General features: G+C 46.9%; 1 protein-coding gene and 1 pseudogene across 9 annotated transcripts in view; both read left to right on the top strand.

Annotated features, from left to right (window-relative positions):
• Positions 1 to 20,840, top strand: part of PDZD2 (PDZ domain containing 2) — a 471,153-nt gene that overhangs the window by 114,773 nt on the left and 335,540 nt on the right. The gene's annotated exons all lie outside the window — the stretch shown is intronic.
• On the top strand, positions 6,181 to 6,797 carry LOC144581478 (prothymosin alpha pseudogene; annotated as a pseudogene).

Below are 20,840 nucleotides of genomic sequence, written 5' to 3'. Positions count from 1 at the left end.
CCAGCCAGCATTCTCTACCACAGGGCGGAGTGCTCACGCATAGCCCTCAGGCCTGTTGGGATTCCCAAAGTATGTAGTTGTTTTTTCTCTGTTAAAACTCTCGATTGAGTTATATTCCCAAGAAGGTCCGTATTCCTTAGATTACCATGAAAAAGCTCAGGCTATGTGGGACTGAAGTCACAAATTTAAAATGATGCCATGAGTGGCTGTCCGTTGCCAGCAGAGGTGCATTCTGGAAACGTCTAGTTGGCTCTCTTCCTGGTAAATGTGTTGGCCTTGCTCAGACAAGCCACCCGAGAGTGCTAGCCTCATTTCCCAGACTGGGCAACAAGATATTTGATCAGACAAATAATGTCCTTGACCTGCCATGACATAGTCTTTTTTTTTTTTTTGAGATGGAGTCTCACTCTGTTGCCAGGCTGGAGTGCAGTGGCACAGTCTCAGCTCATTGCAACCTCCGCCTCCTGGGTTCAATTGATTCTCCTGCCTCAGCCTCCTGAATAGCTGTGAGTACAGGCACGTACCACCACACCCAGCTAAGTTTTTGTAATTTTAGTAGAGACAGGGTTTCACTGTGTTAGCCAGGATGGTCTCAAACTCCTGACCTCGTGATCTGCCCGCCTCAGCCTCCCAAAGTGCTGGGATTATAGGTGTGAGCCACTGTACCCAGCTGGTGCCAGTATTTTAGTAGAGACAGGGTTTCTACTGTTGTCTCTCCCTAGCACTGGTCTATTTTTTTTGTTTCGCTGTTGTGTGTTTATTTGCTAATAGGAGATGAAAGCGTTGGGAGTCAGAAGACTTGTATTCTATACCTGACTTGCTCACAAATTATTTGTGTGACTATGGACATGTCATTTTTCCAGCCACTCCCCATTCTTCATCTGTAATGTGGCTAGGGGAATCAAATCAGCTGTCATCAAGCTGTTTCAGAGGAAGTATCCCCCTTTCAAAACCCAGCACATAATCGCAACATCCTAAAGCCAAGCTGCTCTCATTGAACCTTCAGGCTCCTCTTGAGAGAAGGCAGGATGGGTCTTTCTGACACCTCCAGCAGAAAGCTGTGGGGTTTCTCTCCTGATGCCTGCCTTCTGGACATCCTTCTAGGGAAGGCTGTTCCCTGCCTGTAGGCATTCCTGGCAAGGGGTGGGTGGGAAAATTAAAAGGAGATGAAATTTAAATCTCTCCAGTTTGCTGCCTGTCAGCAGCTCTGATCACAGGCTTGGTTGGGGTGGAGGTTGAAACCAAAGACTCAGAGAAGGTTTTAGGTTATCTGGGCATTGCAATCCCAGGTGTGAGCTTGTCTTTGCATTGCAATGACAGATTTTAGGTTATCTGGGCACTGCAGTGCCAGTGGGGCTGGGCTAGCTGCGCATGGGTGTGTGGTGTTGGGTGGATTGCCCTGTTCTTTGTCTCTCCCTAGCACTGGTCCTCCAGGAAACTGGTTCTCAGGCCTGGAATAGCACAGGAATAACCCTGACCTTGGGGTTCTCCAGTCCCTTGTCAGCACTCGCTAAAATTAGGAGCAGCGCTAAGCTAGCAAGATCAGAGAACTTCATTAACTCTATTTCATAGGGGGCCTTCATTCATATTCACGTCTTACATTTTGCAGCCCTGTGAGGTAGGGCTTATTATTTTAAAGTTGCTTCCTTCCTTATGTCTCCTGGTAGCACTAAACAGGGCTTGAGAGGCAGGAAGGATATTTCACCTGTGCATCTTTTGTCCTAAATCAGCGACACAGTGTAGGTCCACAGATATCTGTTTATTTTCCATGACCTGTATAGGTAAGTGAATGAGAAAATGAAGGCTAGAGGGGTTAAGTGATTAGCGTGGCAGTGAATCTGGGGTAGACGTCTGATTCAAGAGTGCAAAGGTGACGGTGTGACTCTGATGTCTTCACCTTCCTGGTGCTCACCTGCAGTCCCTTATGCTCTCCCCAAGTGTCCCTGGGGTGTTTCACAGGCTTCTCCTATCCCTCAGGATGGCTCCTTTCCCCAAGTGAACTGCGCCTGGCTCTGCCTTCCCGGTGAGGCCCTCAGTGGGGATAAGGAGAAAGACAGTGTTCCGTAGAAAACTGTCATCTGCTATGATGTTGTTTATCTCTGGGCTTGTAGGGTCCTCTGAACAGTGAGTGTCTCCAAAACCTGGGGCTATCCAGGACTCTGGAAGCAGGATTTCTGGAGATGCAGATGATTTTTAAAACAATCAGCCCTTGGATACCCACAGCTTACCCTGTCCTTCCTGTCCCTCTTTATCATGTGGCAGGAATCCCCAGGAACTGACTTCAGGGACACATGGACCAGTCTGCCATCTCTAACACCACCCATGTCAAATCCTCCTACACTTCCAGTCATGGCTTTCTTGATCTCCACCACCCCCTCTTGCCTGCCTCAGCTCACCCGTGCATCCTCCTTTCTGAGTTCTGCTAGTTCCTTTGGGCAGGGCCTTACAGAGTAGCTCTTATTTCCATCATGCTGTACCAAGCACCCACCAGATGCAGGAGTGCCACAGTGAACAAAACAAACAGAAAGCCTGTCCCCTTGGAGGCTGCACTCTAGTGGAGGAGACAAAGAGGGAATACAGTGCTCAAGGATATGTGTGACATGAGGGTCTGCCAAGCATGGGTGCCGGGAGGGTGAAGAGTGGGGTCATGAGGGGGCGCTGCTCCACAGAGGATATTTGAGAAGGTCTGAGTGGGTGCTGTGATGTGAGGTAAGGGCACTTTTCCTCTATTCAAGACAGAGCAAGGGGGGCGCTGTTCCTGGTGCACTCCCAGCAGTGAGGGGGCTGCCAGGCACTTCGCAGGCGCTCAGTAAATACCTGACTGACTGTGGCTGGAGTGGAGTGAGTGGGTGGGTTATGGGGAAGAGGCAGTCAGGGGTAATGTTATGCAGCACTTTGAAAGCCACAGTGAAGACTGCAGATTTTATGCTAGGTATCAAGGGATGCCATTTGGTGGTCTTGAGTAAGAGAGTGGCATGGGTCAGGCACGGTAGCTCATACCTATAATCCCAGCACTTTGGGAGGCCAAGGCGGGTAGATCACCTGAGGTCAAGAGTTCGAGACCAGCCTGGTCAACATGGTGAAACTCAATCTGTACTACAAAGATTAGCCAGGTGCAGTGGTGTGCACCTATAGTCTCAGCTACTCAGGAGGATGAGGCAGGAGAATCGCTTGAACCTGGGAGCTGGAGATTGCAGTGAGCCAAGACCATGCCATTGTACTCCAGCTTGGGCCACAAGAGTGAAACTCCATCTCCGAGAGAGAGAGAGAGAGAGAGAGAGAGAGAGAGAGAGAGAGAGAGAGAGAGAGAGAGAGATGATTAAATTGACCTTTTCTCCAGTGTGGAGAACAGGTGATGGGGAGTTAGAGGAGGAGCAAGGAGACCAATTAAGAGACCCTTGCAGAGGTGTCCGTGGAATGATAAGGGCTCGTGCTATGATGACTGCAATGAAGCCAGTGAAAAGACTTTGGGCCCAGGATGCATTTTTAAGGTAAGAGACTATACGTTTTGAGGATGGATAGGTGGGGAGCCAAGTCTGAACTCCAAGGCATTTCTATCAGCAATTGCATGGAAAGATGATGGTAGCCCATGTGTTTGCTAATTCCCTGCTTGTAAGTTTCCTCTGGATGAAAGCAGGAGCCATACCGCATAATGAGGCATATCCCCAGCAGGGCCCTGGGTCTCAGCTGGTGCTGCATTAAATACCAGGGTGTATGAGCAGCCAGAACTGCAGATCGGTAACATTGAGCCTTCCCCCAGCTCCCTGGCATCAGCATTCTGGGAGGTGGTTTGGGTGCTCTCGAGGCGTGAGATTTTTGTGAGGGTGGCCCTTCTGCATCACTCAGCTGTCATCAGGTAGTTAAGATGCCGCCTCTGCCTCTTTGAAGCTGGGCTGGGGGAGGAGGTGGGAACAGAATCCAGAAGTTAAACTGCGTAACTCCTCCCTTTCCAAGTTTATCTATCTTTGAGGGAGGGTTTCTCACTGTTCCCTGCACACCCCAGTGCTTCTCTGCCTTTGTACATACTCACCTCATTTTCTCTTGTGCAGATTTCACTCTCTGTCTCTCTTTGTATTTTTTTTTTTTTTTCCCTGGGAGAATGTCTTGGTCTATCACTTAGGCTGGAGTGCAGTAGGGCAATCATAGCTCACTTCAGTCTCGACTGCCTGGATGAAAGTGATCCTCCCACCTCAACCTCCCAAGTAGCCAGGAGTACCGGTGTGTGCCACCCTGCCCAGCTAGTTTAAAAAAAAATTTTTTTTTTTACTCTATTTCATTGTACTTTGGGGTGTTGGTTTGTTTATTGAGACAGAGTCTCCTCCGTTGCCCAGGTTGGAGTGCAGTGGTGTGATCTCAACTCATGCCACCTCCACCTCCTGGGTTTAAGCAATTCTCCTACCTCAGCCTCCTGAGTAGCTGAGATTACAGATGTCCACCACAACACCTGGCTGATTTTTGTATTTTTAGTAGAGATAGGGTTTTGCCATCTTGGCCAGGCTAGTCTCGAACTCCTGACTTCAAGTGATCCACCTGCCTTGGCCTACCAAAGTGCTGGAATTACAGGTGTAAGCTACCACTCCTGGCCTGTTTGTTTCTGTTATTAAAATTCTATTTGTGGGTTAGAATTCCACCATCCCAAGAAAGAATGGAGAACAGATTCTGCCTAACAGCAAGTTTGAGAATTTCAGTCAGATGACAGCCTAAAAGAAAGGGGATGATATTTTCATGGAGTCTTTAATTTATAAATATACATGCCCACACAGGTGACAAAATGATATGCAACTTAATACATACAAACAAATGAGTTCAAGCAGAACTGGGGAAACCTGAATGAGATTGGTAGATTGTAGTAATATCAATATCCTGGTTGTGATATTGTACTGTAGTTTTGCAAAGGTTTGGTGGAAACTAGGGAAAGTGTAAAAGGGATATTTCTCTGTATTATTTTCTATGGCTGCATGTGAATCTACAATTATAACAATACAAAATTTAAATGAAAAAGAACTGTGCATTTTAACTGCTAGATACTAACACATACCAAATAAGTTCCAAGACCTCTTGGAGTTGAGCATTCTGATCAAATCTTGATGACAAACTAATTTTTTTTTTTGAGACGGAGTTTCGCTCTTGTTACCCAGGCTGGAGTGCAATGGCTCGATCTTGGCTCACCACAGCCTCCGCCTCCTGGGTTCAGGCAATTCTCCTGCCTCAGCCTCCTGAGTAGCTGGGATTACAGGCATGCGCCACCATGCCCAGCTAATTTTTTGTATTTTTAGTAGAGACAGGGTTTCACCATGTTGACCAGTATGGTCTCGATCTCTTGACCTTGTGATCCACCCGCCTCAGGCTCCCAAAGTGCTGGGATTACAGGCATGAGCCACTGCGCCCGGCCGACAAACTAATTTTGAAGATGCTGTTGACCTTTTATTGATTCACTATCCTCCTAACAAAACAGGGAAAGCCCACATCAAGAACCCTGAGGGTAAAAAAGAAACATCCAGCCAGAAAGCCAGGCTCTCATGACCTGCCACTGTGGAGTAAGAAACACACTGCTGGACAGCACTCCCGACTGGGATGGGCATCTGCCGGCTGCTTGGTTTCCCCTTCCCTGGCTGATCAACAGGGGCCACCAAAAATGGTGGTGTCATTTCTCAGGCTGCAGAGGGCTGGGATGAGGGCAGTTCCTACCCTTTTGTAGAATGCTGTTCATGAAGAGGAATGACTGAAAATCTGAACAAGGGAGGATTATGTTGCAGAGACTCAAACATGTCATGTGAAGAGTGGTTAAAGAAGCCAGAGAACTTAAGCCAGAGAAGGAAAGACCCAGGAGAAAGGCAGCAGGTGGTGCTGATAACTATTTTCTCTCTCTCTCTTTTTTTTTATGAAAGAAAGAAAGAAAGAGAAAGAGAAAAGGGAGAGAGAGAACAGGAGTCTTGCTCTATTTCCCAGGCTGGAATGCAATCTAAAAGTAGGTATTAAAAGCCTCTTTTATGCCGATAATTGTGCTTAACGATGGAGACAGGAAGGAATAAGGAAAGAAAATAACAAACAAACAGCCAACCAATATTTCATTTAAGTCTGTGAAATGCTATGCAAATGCTGAAGAGTGATTTGCTTCCATTTATGTGGTCACTTTCAAAATAGGTGTAATGTAATACTAAAAAAAAAAATGTATGTTCTGACTGGCTGCTCTGAAAAGCCATCTTTGCATTGTTCCTCATCCGACTCCTTGCTCGCAGCAGCCCCTCCGCCGTCGCCGACTCCGGCAGCTTTATCGCCAGAGTCCTTCAAATCTCGCTTTCTTTTTAATCCCCCGCATCGGATCACCGGTGTGCCCCACCATGTCAGACGCAGCGGTAGACACCAGCTCCGAAATCACCACCAAGGACTTGAAGGAGAAGAAGGAAGTTGTGGAAGAGGCGGAAAATGGAAGAGACGCCCCTGCTAATGGGAATGCGAATGAGGAAAATGGGGAGCAGGAGGCTGACAACGGAGGTAGATGAACAAGAGGAAAAAGGTGGGGACGAAGAGCAGGAGGAATAAGAAGGTGATGGCGAGAAGGAGGATGGAGATGAAGATGAGGAAGCTGAGTCTGCTACGGGCAAGCAGGCAGCTGAAGATGATGATGATGATGATGATGATGATGTCGATACCAAGAAGCAGAAGACCGACTAGGATGATTAGACAGCAAAAAAGGAAAAGTTAAACTAAAAAAACAAAAAAAAAAAGGCCGCCGTGACCTTTTCACCCTTCACTTCCCCTCTCAGAATCTAAACGTGGTCACCTTCGAGTAGAGAGGCCGGCCCGCCCGCCCACCGCGGGCAGTGCCACCCGCAGACGAACGACGCGCTCTCCACTACCCAACCCAAACCATGAGAATTTGCAACAGGGGAGGAAAAAAGAACCAAAACTTCCAAGGCCCTGCTTTTTTTCTTAAAAGTACTTTAAAAAGGAAATTTGTTTGTATTTTTTATTTACATTTTATATTTTTGTACATATTGTTAGGGTCATCCATTTTTAATGATCTCGGATGACCAAGCCAGCCTTCGGAGCGTTCTCTGTCCTACTTCTGACTTTATTGTGGTGTGACCATGTTCATTATAATCTCAAAGGAGGAAAAAAAAAACCTTGTAAAAAAAAAAGCGAAAACGACAACAGAAAAACAATCGTATTCCGAGCATTCCGGTACCTTTGTTGTGTATGTACTTAGCTGTACTATAAGTAGTTGGTTTGTATGAGATGGTTAAAAGGCCAGAGATTAAAAGATTTCCTTTTTTTCCTTTTTTGTCTATGAAGTTGCTGTTTATTTTTTTTGGCCTGTTTGATGTATGTGTGAAACAATGTTGTCTAACAATAAACAGGAATTTTATTTTGCTGAGTTGTTCTAACAACAACAACAACAACAACAAAATGTATGTTCTGTGGACCTGGGGTGAAGAATTCTATAAATATTCGCTGAGTTTACTTGTTCCAGGTCTGAGTTCAAATCATAAATGTCCCTGTTAATTTTCTATCTTGTTGATCCATCGAATATTAACAATGTGGTGTCAACGTCTCCCGCTATTATTGTGCGGGAGTCCAAGTCTCCTTATAAGTCATTAAGAATTTGTATCTGGGTGTTCCTATATTGGGTGCATATATATTTATGATCATTGACTCCTATTGTTGCATTCATCGGTTTTCCATTATGTAACGTCCTTCTTTGTTTCTTTTAATCTTTGTTACTATTAAAGTCTATTTTGTCAGAGACGAAAGTTACAACTCCTGTTTTTTTTTCCTCCATTTGATTGGTGAGTCTTCCTCCAACCTTTTGTTTTGAGTCTTTGTGTGTCCTTGCTTATGAGATGGATCTGGATACAGTGTACCGATGGGTTTTGACTTTTTATTAAATTTGCCTGTGTCTTTGATTGAGGCATTCAATCCATTTAAATTTAGCATTAATATTGATATTTATGAGTTTAATATTGTCATTTAATGCTAGCTGGCTATTTTCCCCATTAGTTGATATAGATTCTTCATTATGGAGATACTCTTTACCTTTCGGTAAGTTTTTGGGATGACTGATCCTGGTTGTTCCTTTCTGTGTGTAGTGCTTCTTTCAGAAGCTCTTGTAAAGCAGGGCTGGTGGTGATGAAATCTCTCTGAGTCCTTGCTTGTTTGCAAAAAAATTTATTTTTCCTTCATTTATAAAGCTTAGTTTGGCCGGATGTGAGATTCTGGGTTGAAAATTCTTTTCTTTGAGGATATTGAATATTGACCCCCACTCTCTTCTAGTTTGTAGGGTTTCTGCTGAGAGATCTGCTGTGAGTCTGATAGGCTTCCCTTTATGGGCAACCTGACCTTTCTCTCTAGCTGCCCTTAGAATTTTCTCCTTTATTTCAACCCTGGTGAATCTAACGATTATGTGTCTTGGGGTTGCTCTACTTGAGGAATATCTTTGTGGTTTTCTCTGTATTACCTGGAGTTGAATATTGTCCTGCCTTACTAGGTTGGGAAAGTTTTCCTGAATAATCCTGAATAATATTTTCCAGCTTGGATTCATTCTCTTCATGACATTCAGGTACACCTATCAAACGTAAATTAGGTCTTTTCACACAGTCCCATATTTCTTGGAGAGATTGCTCATTCCTTTTTACTCTTCTCTAATCTTGTCTTCTTGTTTCATTTCATTAAGTTGGTCTTTGACCTCTGATATCCTTTCTTCTGCTTGATCAATTCGAGTGTTAAAACCTGTGCATACTTAGCACAGTTCTATTGTATTCTTCAGTTTCATTAATTCACTTAGATTCCTGTCTAAATTGTCTATTCTCGTTAGAATTTCATCAAACCTTTCTTCAAGGTTCTTAGTTTCTTTACATTGGGCTAGAATATGTTCTTTTAACTAACAGAAGTTTCTTATTATCCACCTTCTAAAGCCTAATTCTGTTACTTGAACACACTTGTTCTCCATCAGGCCTTGTTTTCTTGTTGATGAGGAACTGTGATCCTCTATAGAGGGAGAGGCATTCTTATTTTAAGTATTCTCAGACTTTTTATGCTGGTTTCTTCAGTCATTGTAAATTTATCCACCTGTTGTCTTTGTAATTACTGATTTTCAAATTAGGTCTCTGAGTGGACATCCAACTTGTTAATTCCCAGTGCCGAAATCTGAGCAACCCACTGTGTGGGCTAATACAGCAGTGTCAAGATTTGTGGTGCTTTTCTGCCTGGGAGTCTCTGGTCTGGCTTCCCTCCTGAATCCCTTCTTCAATCTGCTGAATGGGTGACTCTGCCTTCCCGGAGCTCCAAATGTCGACCAAAAGGGGACCCAGTCCCTTTTACTCTGCACCAAGAACCCCCGTACTGGGGTGCCAGCAAAACCGCCGCGCCGGCCACAAGATTCGCGCTGGTGACCCATGGGTTTCATCCACTGGGAATCTCCTGGTCCGTGAGCAACAAAAATTCATCTGAAAGTGTGGCGTCCTCTCGTTCTCTGCGTTTTCACTGGGAGCTACAAGCTTGAGCTGCTAGTGATCAGCCATCTTGGATCTCTCCTAAAAATGCTTTTGTAGAGGCTGGGCACAGTGGCTCATGCCTGTAATCCCAACACTTTGGGAGGCCAAGGCAGGTGATCACCTGAGGTCAAGAGTTCAAGACCAGCATGGCCAACGTGGTGAAACCCTATCTCTATTAAAAATACAAAAATTAGCCAGGCGTGGTGGTGCACACCTGTAGTCCCAGCTACTCGGGAGGCTGAGGCAGGAGAATCACTTGAATCCAAGAGGCAGAGGCTTCAGTGAGCCAAGATAGTGTCACTGCACTCCAGCCTGGGCAACACAGCAACACTCTGTCTCAAAAATAAATAAAATAAAATCAGTTTTTATCTGAGAGACGGGGTCTCCTTACATTGCTCAGGGTGGTCTCAAGCTCCTGAGCTCAATTGATGCTCATACCTCAGCCTTCCAAAGTGCTGGGATTATAGGCATGAGCCACCACACTTATCCTTGAGCAGGTTTCTCTTGATTTCCTTTTTCTGTTGTTTTGAGACAGTCTCGCTCTGTTGCCCAGGCTGGAGTGCAGTGGAACAATCTCCGCTTGTTGCAACCTCCGCCTCCGAGGTTTAAGCTATCCTCCTGCCTCAGCTCCCCTAGTAGCTGGGATTATAGCCCTGCGCGACCATACCCAGCTAATTTTTGTATTTGTTATAGAGATGGGGTTTTGTCATGTTGGCCAGGCTGGTCTCGAACTCCTAACCTCAGGTGATCCACCTGCCTCAGCCTCCCAAAGTGCTGGGATTACAGGCGTGAGCCACCATGCCCGGCTGATTTTCTTCTTTACTTGTCAAGGTCACCCCTTTTTTTGAAGCCTATTTCAAATACTGTTGCTTAGATACGGCCTTTCCTGTTGTCTCAGCAGATGTGGTTGCTGCCTCCTCTGTATCCCATAGTGTCTGGAGCCTTCCTTAAGCCACCATCCTCTCCACGGTCATACCCAGTCTTCTGAGTTGAAATGCTCACAGTGAAAGCCGTGGCCTTTAGTTATCCTTGAGCCCCTCCTCCAAGGCCAGCACAGCCTCTTGACCCCAGCGGGTACTTGATGATTATTATCTGAATTAAAATGTACTTTCCTTATGATTGGTATTTTCAGCAGCTGCTGTCGGACACGTGTCTCCTGAAGGACATTTGGATTCGAAATCAAATAATTAAATGTCTATGAGGTGTCAGATGGATAACATAAATAAATGAAGTGAGATAAATATAAGAAAAATTTTTATTGAGGTACCATTATAAGGCAGATTTCACTTTCTTCATAACTTTCTTTAAGCAGAAGCACAAGGCAAAAGCATATCTGCATGATAAGGGACCCGGATGCAGGTCTGCTATGCCAGCAGGCAATAGGGAGTGGTGGAGACTGGGGTAGACAAGACAGCCAGTGCCCCATTCATTCATCTAAAGTTGACAGCAGAGTGGATCACTTTAGGTCAGGAGTTCAAGACCAGCCTGGCCAACATGGCAAAATACTGTCTCTACAAATACAAAAATTAGCTGGGTGTGGGGACACACACCTGTAGCCTCAGCTACTCAGGCTGAGGCACGAGAATCTCTTGAATCCCAGGGGGTGGAGGTTGCAGTGAGCTGAGATTGAGCCACTGCACTCCAGCCTCGGGGACAAAGTGATACTCTGTCTCAAAATAAATAAAGAAATAAGTAAAGCTGACAGCCAAACTTGGCTCCAGATAACCCATAGTATCACTGGATAATAGATTTTTTTCAATAGAAGGCTGCAAAGTTACTTTCTGCCTGGACAATCCTGATTTCTAGATGTTAGCAAGTGATTCCTTTTTTTTTTCTCCAGGCAGCATTCGGGAGGAACTTGTTACCAGTTTGAGACCTCACAGAGGTGTTAGGCCTTCTCCTGCTGAGGAAAGTAAATAAACTTACTTCTAAATCTCCAGGATATCTCGTTGCTTCTCCTAAAGGGAGGATGCCTACATCTTGTTTTTATTCTCTAGCATTAGTATCCCATTGTTCTTCTTCCCTCTGAGTGAGAACCCCAGGGCTACTATCATTGTGGTGAGCCCGAATCCCAGCTTCCTGCGGCACAAGTGCTTCTCTAGCTTGCCTTGAACTCTGTATCACAGGCTTTTTTATTTTCCTCCAGGAGTGGTTTAAATGGGAGACTGCAGCCTTCTGCAAAGTATAATTGGGTTTAAATTGTAGGTTTAATAATGAAGATGTTGGGCTCAATGTGGTGCCTTGCAGCCTCTGCCTGCTGCCCTTGGCAACCAGTCCTTCATCGATCCTCACACCCTCTTCAGGAGGGGACAGCTGCTAGGGACCTGAGAGCCCCCACTCCATCCTGATATGGAACCACAGGGATGAGAGATCAGATGCCCCCTGTAGCCATGGGCAATTGGAGGAGAGGGCGGGCGATGGGCATCCCTTTGTACCCCTTGGCATGAAGGGTCTGAGGCTGAATTTTCAAGGTTCTCGGCTGTCTTTTTCCTCTTCTTCACCTTTGGGTCTCCTCACAGCTCATTATGGATTCTACTGGAAGAGAAGTGAGGAACACAAATTCCACAATTTGGTTTGTGGAGAAGGTTTAATTGGGAGAGTGTATTAACTTAATTGGCTATCATCAGGCTTCCAGCTTCCCTCTGTATTTTAAGTAACTTTCTCCCCCTTTTTTTAATCAGAGCCAATAGAGCGTGCCTTTAAAAGATTAAGTCTTTTCTTTGGTCTCTCTGAGTAAAAAGAGCTCTGGTTCAGAAGTCAGAGAGCCTGAATTCTGGCTGTGGCTCTTTCTGGAAAGATCTGTGTATCCTTAGATCAGATACTCACTCAAGTCTCCTGGCCTCATTTCCACACTGGCTAGAGGAGTAGGTTAAATTACAGGACCACGAAAGTCCCTTCTGGTGCTTGCAATGGATAACCTAAGTGTTTCTGTGAACCGACATGCCACGCCTCCTAGAACAACATTTGGTGTGTTTCGAAAGTCAATAAAAATACCGATCTACATATGTTATACAACAGACTAACTGAGGCTTGGACAAGTGAGGGCTTGTTCAGCGAAAACTCAGCATTGATGTTATAAAAAGCGCAGGGAAGGATGTTGATGTTGTGTGATGTGGGGCATCCTGCTTGAAAATTACAGGCAACGGAGGCAATGATAGGGCAGCAGCGGCCCGCGGCCGACTCCCGGCCGCCTCGTGTCAGCTTCCCAGGGTCCACCCTCTGGACAAACCACAGATGCTCAGAGCCTGTGGTCTGCTTCCTCACCGATGACAAACAGCTCCTTATTTGTGTTGGTTTCTGAGCTGCCTTTGCTTCCACCACTGTTTCTGGATGGTTTTTTGTTTTTGTTCTAGATGGGAGCAAATTATAACATAGGAAGAACGGGTAGGGGTAAAAACTGAAACATTGAGCCTGAGGAAGTTTCTCTGGGCTTGGAAGTTGCCAATGGCCATTTTAACCAGCATTTTTGGGGGAGGTGGCGCCTGCACAGTTTGAAGGTAGTAAGCGTGGGATACCCTGTTTTGTACAAACGTCGCCTACAACAAAGCTAATCAGATGACTGCATTCTCCTCTCTCTCCGCGAAGGAGCACACTTTGATCCTGGAGACTCCAAGTCCACACTTCGGCAAAAGTTAGCTATCTATATCACTTATTTTTTTTTTAATCTTTAGGTAGTGTGCCTTTTTGTTTTTTTTTTTTTTTTTTTTGCAGGTTCTATCTTCTCGAAGTAAACATCCTTAAAAAGGACTAAATCTAACATAAGTAATAGATTCATTGATTAGGAAAAACATGCCCCCCTTTTTTCCCCCAGAAACAATTTGTTCATCTCTCTGTGAAACGGAATAAAAGCTTCTAAATGGCAGCTATTAACAGCTGATGAACGTGGCCTGGCTCGGCCATGTCATAAGTGGGCAGGAGAGAGGAGGGGCGGGGCCAAGCAGCGGAGTAAAAGGCTATGTGTTTACTGCTCTTAAGAGTTAGACATGGCCTTTGCAATAGACAGCTGCCCTCATTGACTCCAATCCTAGTGTTACTGGGTCTAGGGATTCGCTACAGAAAACGATGCCTTCAGATGTCTTTACAAAGCTGGAACATGTGCTGACCACTAATGTGTGAAGGGCTGCAATTTAGACCTCCAGAAATGCCTGGCCTGTAGAGGAATGGGACACCCGAAAGGTCAGTGATGACAAGGGAGACAAGGACAGCGCCCAGAGAAGATGGAATGGGGAAGCTCAGAAGCCCCGGCCCCTCGAGGACCTGAGGGTGCATGTGCCTGGCTCCAGGTCACACACTTACCTCCAACATAAGAGAGGCTGGAGTGAAGGTGGCTTTGAAAACGTCAGAATTTTTCTAAGGGCCAATTGTACACTCTGAGAAAGATCCAGAAGCTGTCTTCTCTCTGAGGATAAGGACCACTTCCAGTTTGTTTCCAATTATTCATTCATATTTGATGAGCAATTAAATAAAAGCAAGGGATAGAGGATCTTGGCAAGACCTCCCAGCAGCACTCATCAGCCATGTCCTTGGGCCCACAAGGAGTCCTGTGGCTACTGCAGGCCTTGTGGCTGGGTGAGCTGTGGGGACACTCTTGTGCTTGGTAGATACCAGACCTCCTCTGGATACTCAGAGCAGAAAGAAAATGGATTAGAAGGATCCTGAGCACCCCACAGAGCCAATAAGGTGATGAACATAGGAGCTGGGGAACGTGGCTGCAGGGTGACAGCTGGGACCCTGGCAGAGATGGTCTGGGTGACTTGGTGCTGGCTCAGTATCCATGGCCCTGCCAGGCACCACCGGACACCTGCACTGCCTTACATGTGGGGAAGGCCTCCTTCCTTCTAAGTTGGCCCTGCTGGGGGCCACACAAAAGACACACATATTCAGGGCCAGGTGTTGGAAGAGATGGTGATATGAGTACTCCAGTTAATTCAGCAAATATGAATAAAGAAACAAAGTAAAAACACCACTATGTACATTTTGGAATTGAATGTTGTGTCTACAGTTGGCAAGGGCCTGAAGTTACAGCATATTAAGAATATGTAGGCCGGGTGGGGCGGTTCATGCCTGTCATCCCAGCACTTTGGAAGGGCGCAGCGGGAGGATTACGTGACACCAGGAGTTTGAGAACAGCTTGGGCAACATAGCAAGACCCTGTCTCTACAAAACATTTTAAAAAATCAGCTGGGCATGGTGGTACATGCCTATAATCCCAGATACTCAGGAGGCTGAAACAGGAGGATTGCTTGAGCCCAGGAGTTCGAGGCTGCAGTGAGCTATGACCGCACTACTGCACTCCAGACTGGATGACAGACGAGTCCCCTTCTCATTAAAAAAAAGAAAAAAAAAAATTGTGAATGGAAGTGCCCAGTGGCTAGTGCAGCTAATTGGCTGAGGTGGCACTCCCGAAAAGCTCAGCACATTCTTAAAGAGAGTCTTAAGTGGAAGAGAATGGTTGGCTGGGCAATGTGGCTCACGCCTGTAATGCCAGCACTTTGGGAGGCTGAGGCAGGCGAATCACCTGAGGCCAGGAGTTCAAGATCAGCCTGGCCAACGTGGTGAAACCCCGTCTCTACTAAAAATGCAAAAATTAGCTGGATGTGGTGGTGGGCGCCTTTAATCCCAGCTACTCGGGAGGCTGAGGCAGGAGAATTGCTTGAACCTGGAAGGCGGAGGTTGCAGTGAGCCGAGATTACGTCACTGCACTCCAGCCTGGGTGACAGAGTGAAACTCCATTTCAAAATAAAAAGAGAATGATCACAGGTGGTTTTGTTATGGGCACTAGAGACACTTTCCCTGTCCAGGCTGTGATTTGCCACCTGCGAGGTCAACGCCAACTCTCTCCCCTTCCCTCCTTGTGACGCCACCCGCCAGCTGTGCTGAACTGTTGTTTTTCTCATGCCCTAAAAAGTGCTCTGGCTTCTGAGGGTGAGTTAACTCTTGTTTTTATTGCACCATTAATTCTAGCTCCTGTCTGTCTCCCTAACTCTTTCCACATGTCTGGTCCCTTCCGCCCACAGCAGTCCCTGCCCAGGCCAGGGCTCATCTGTTTTGTACTTCTCGCCTGACAGGCGCTGGCAGCTCCATCCAGGAGCTCCCGGGGTTTTCAGGTGCCTCTCTGGGGGATGCCTCCTCCTGCTCTGGACTGCACTGGATTGTAAACTTTTCGAGAGCCTGGACCTTAACTCATTTGTATTTTATGTCTTCTCTGAGCCTGATACTTAGCAGGTGCTCAACAAATCTTGTTCGGTCAGTGACTGCTTTAGAGCACCTTGGAAGGCATGCCCAGTGGCTGCTGGAAAGGGCGCCCACTGCACTGGAGGTGGAGTTAGGGTTGGCAGCCTTACAGCCAGGGAGGTGCCTCCACGAAGGGCCCCCCAGAGCTTAGCAGACACACATGGGGCCTGGAAATGGACCATGGAGGAGCAGGTCCAGGCCCTACCTGGGGGGACAGCACATGTAGTTTGGGCGCAGGTCCTACCTGAAAACATTAAGAGGGGAGGAGGGACATGACGCAGGCGATGGGCCCCAGAAGATTCTACTCTCACGCTTGGGCCCTATGCAGGCCTGCCTGGCGCAAGCCCTTAATCACGCATCACCTTCAAGCAGAAAGGGGCTTAGAAACGCCTCTGATTTTGAGTTTCACAAGATGTATTCCCTTAGAAGAGTCCTTCTCTCTCCCTCCCTTTCTCCCATCCTCATGTTAACCTGGCCCCTTCCATCTTCATTCCCCAGAGGTGGAAGGGTGGAGAATGCACCCCAGGTGGGTAGATGGGTCCATTTCAGAATCTGCCCGTTTCCTCCCAAAGTCTGGAAGGTGTATGGCCTCTGCTTTGAAAGTAAAATGGTAGAGTAAGAAAAGTGTTAGAGAAATCATCTCCACACCCGCCTCCGCCGCGTTCCCTCGCTACACTGTGTTCCTGGTCGGCTTGGCTGTGTTTCCCACTCCCTCCTCCTCTCCCACCTCCAATGCCAACAGGTCTGCACACTGGATGAGCCATTTGCTCTGCCCCAATTTTAACCCGATGAGCAAGACTCTTAGAACCCAGGAGTGGGTCACTCCCCCACACCAGCACTTCTCATCTCAGCCCCTCCCCCGCCGTGCACACCCCCTCTTCCACCTCCTCCCATTGTTGTTATTTCTGGGAGCCGGGGAGGAACAGTGTGAACTAGCGACTGCAGGATTCAAGTGTATTGTGACCACCCCGCTCAGAACCACAGTGTTTTTAAAAGGATGCATTTGAACAGCTGGTGGTGCACACACACCAGGCTCTTCCAGGCTTCGGGGGACTGAAGTTTCCTACTATGAAGTTAAAAGATAAGTTCTTTATTCTTTCATCCTCAATTTTGCTTTAGCCTGATTTGCTGACCTTCTAGTCAGAGTCCAACATGCAGCCCATGCAACACTGCTAGGTGATTCACCAGAAGTGGGAGGTGGGAATCGTTTGGGAAAACCCAGATAAACATACCTAAAATCTCTGTGCCAAAGGACTTCTCAGAACTTTTTTTTTTTTTTTTTTTTTTTTTGAGACAGAGTCTTGCACTGTTGCCCAGACTGGAGTGCAGTGGTGTGATCTTGGCTCACTGAAACCTTCACCTCCCAGGTTCAAGCGATTCTCCTGCCTCAGCCTCCCGAGTAGCTGGAATTAAAGGCACTCGCCACCACGCCTGGCCAAATTTTGTATTTTTGGTAGAGATGGAGTTTCACCATGTTGGCCAAGCTAGTCTCGAACTCTTGACCTCAGGTGATCCTCCCACCTTGGCCTTCCAAAGTGCTGGGATTACAAGCGTGAGCCACTGCATCCGGCCTCAGAACTCTTAATAAGGTGTGTGTTTTCTAAGACCAAAGACTGTGTCTCTGTCATTCATTCTGAGGCCTTCTAATAAAAGATCATCAAAAATGAATACATGCGTTATGAATTTCCAAAAGGAAATATGGTTTACACAGCCTCTTCCAACCCCAGGACTCTGCATTTGCAGAGCAGCTCAGGGACACGGCTTCAGGCCCTGCTCCCGGTAAAGCCGGTGGGAGGAGGAGTGGGGAGTGTTTGCTGGCACCTCTAAGGAAGCAGACCCAGAGTGGGAGGAGGGTGGTCCTTAATTAATAAAGTGGCCATTGCATTGGTGGTTCTTACGTTGAACTCAGGCATAAGTGCATTAAAACATGTATTTACTGAGCATCTACAGGGAACCCAGCGTGATTCTTAGGAAGTGTGCTGACAGCATGCTAGGTGCTTGAACAACAATGAACCAAACACAGTTTCTGGCATGAAATAATTTCAGGAGTTCGATGAAACAAGCCTAGAGGCATAATGAGAAAATAATTCAAGGCAGTAATAATTGTGAGCCTGGGTGTACAGTGCCAACAGTAAGCATCATGAACTGTAGAAACACAGAAGACTTTGGACATGCCTGGGTTATCATGAAGATCGCTGGGAGAAAGTGGGATTTGAGGCAGATTTCAAAGAATGGGAGGGATGTGGATTATAAAACAATAGAAAGGCAGCATCCAGGCTGGGTGCGGTGGCTCATGCCTATAATCCCAGCACTTTGGGAGGCAAAGGTGGGCGGATTGTGAGGTCAGGAGATCGAGACCATCCAATATGGTGAAACCCCATCTCTACTAAAAGTACAAAAAAATTAGATGGGCGTGGTAGTGCACGCCTGTAGTCCTAGCTACAGGAGACTGAGACAGGAGAATCGCTTGAACCCAGGAGGTGGAGGCTGCAGTGAGCAAGATCGTGCCACTGCACTCCAGCCTGGGTGACAGAGTGAAACTCTGTCTTAAAAAAAAAGGCAGCATCCTCAGGAAGAGATCTTTGTTTTATCCACTTATGTATCCTAAGCACTTAGTCTTCAGCACAGAGTCACTGCAATAAACATTTGTTGAGTGAGGGGCCGGGCGCGGTGGCTCATGCCTATAATCCCAGCACTTTGGTAGGCCAAGGTGGGCAGATCACTTGAGTCCGAGAGTTTGAGACCAGCCTGGCCAACATGGTGAAACCCCATCTCTACTGCAAATACAAAATTTGCCAGGTGTGGTGGCACATGCCTATAATCCCAGCTACTTCGGAGGCTGAGGCAGGAGAATTGCTTGAACTTACCTGGGAGGCAGAAGTTGCAGTGAATCAAGATCACACCATTGCACTCCAGCCTGGGCGACAAGAGCGAGACCCTGTCTCCAAAATAAATAAATAAATAATTTTTGGGTGAAAGAGCAGAGGAGGGAAGAAGAGCATTCTGGAAGTCAACCATCAGGCAGAAACTCTAGGGTGGAAATGCCTTCACTCAGCGTGGGGAGGGGAAGCACTGTAGGGGTGGTGGTGATGGGGGTGGTGCTGTGTAAGAGCTGTAGGTTGGAAAGCAGTGGCAGGGGGTGTTTTGAATTGTAAAGAGTCTTGAATACCAGGATGGAAAATTCAAATGTGTTTTTTTTTTTGAGACAGAGTCTAGCTTTGATGCCCAGGCTAGAGTGCAGTGGTGCGATCTCGGCTCACTGCAATATCTGCCTCCCAGGTTCAAGTGATTCTCCTGCCTCAGGCTCCCCAGTAGCTGGGATAAAAGGTGCGTGCCACCACGCCCAAATAATTTTTGTATTTTTAGTAAAGACAACGTTTCACCATCTTGGCCAGCTGGTCTTGAACTCCTGACCTCATGATCTGCCTGCCTGAGCCTCCCAAAGTGCTGGAATTACAGGCCAGAGCCACCGTGCCTGGCCTAGGTTTTTAACATGGGAAGGCAACTACAATGAAAAGTCACTCAAATGGAAACATAACAACGGCAGCAGGGTTTTAGTCTGGAATATTAGTTTGGTGACTGATGGCAGGATGAGAGAAGGAGAAGAGTCAGACTCTTGCAAATGGGCTGGTAGCAGTGGAAGTAGAGAAATAATAAGATCTGTGAGAAATGTTCCAAAGACAGAGGGCTTGGGGGATAAAGGAAAAGAAGAAAGTTAAAAGTAAAGACAACACTCAGAATTTGAATAATTAGGAGAATGTTGGTATTCTCGAAGGGAAAAAATGAGAATGTATTAGTCCATTCTCACACCGCTATGAAGACATACCTGAGGCTGAGTAAAAGGGTGAGGCTGGGCACGGTAGCTCATGACTATACTCCCAGCACTTTGGGAGGCCATGGTGGGTGGATCACCTAAGACTGGGAGTTCAAGACCAGCCTGGCCAACATGGTGAAACCTGTCTCTACTAAAGACACAAAACTTAGCCAGGAGTGGTGGTGGGCACCTGCAATTCCAGCTATTCTGGAGGCTGAGACAGGAGAATCAACCTGGGAGTTGAAGGTTGCAGTGAGCCGAGATCATGCCACTGCACTCCAGCCTGGGTGACAGAGCAAAACTCCATCTCAACAACAACAATAAAAAAGAGGGCTAATTGGCTCACAGTTCCGCAAGCTTTACAGGAAGCATGATGCTGGCATCTGGGAGGGACCTCAGAAAACTCATAGTCGTGGCAGAAGGTGAAGGAGAAGCCAGCACCTCACATGACTAAGTCAGGAGGAAGGGTGGGAAGGCTCCATGTACTTTTTAACAACCAGATCTGGTGAGAACTTACTATTGGTACCAAGGGGAAATGGCGCTTAGTGCTGAACCATTCATGAGAACTCCACCTCCTTGACCTAGTCACCTCCTACCAGGCTCCACCTCCAACACTGGGGATTATAATTCAACATGAGATTTGAGCGGGGATACAGATCCAAACCATATAATCAGTTTACCTTCTAAAAGTTCAGAAACCACAGCTGAGGAAGGGCTATGCGCCTTTTTTTTTTTTTTTTTTTTGAGATGGAGTTTTGCTCTTGTTACCCAGGCTGGATGGAGTACAATGGCACGATTTTGCTCACTGCAACCTCTGCCTCCTGGGTTCAAGAGATTCTCCTGCCTCAGCCTCCCAAGTAGCTGGGGGGATTACAGGCATGCACCACCATGCCCGGCTAATTTTTGTGTTTTTAGTAGAGATGGGGTTTCACCATGTTGGCCAGTCTGGTCTCGAACTCCTGACCTCAGGTGATCCGCCTGCCTCAGCCTCCCAAAGTGCTGGTATTACAGGCGTAAGCCACCACGTCTGGCCCCTGTGGGCACTTCTTAGGCCAGCATAGGCCTCGCCTTCCCTTCAGTGTGACCATTTGACACGAAGCAGTTCACAGCTGCGCATCGACTTCTATGGGAGCCATGTCTCATAGTGGTTGTTGAGTACCGTGGGCTGAGTGCAGACATTGGCCATACATCAAAGCTCATTAGATGGAAGAGTAATTTCAGGATTGGGGAGGGAGGAGACTGTGAATGGGGAGTTGGATTTCAGAGTAATCCAGTCTGCTTGGTGGCCTTCCCCTTTG

Source organism: Callithrix jacchus, chromosome 2 (assembly GCF_049354715.1).
Source record: "Callithrix jacchus isolate 240 chromosome 2, calJac240_pri, whole genome shotgun sequence".
Lineage (NCBI taxonomy): Eukaryota > Metazoa > Chordata > Mammalia > Primates > Cebidae > Callithrix > Callithrix jacchus.
The sequence above is the reverse complement of the archived record's forward strand: the minus strand, read 5'-3'. Positions and strand labels throughout refer to the sequence as shown.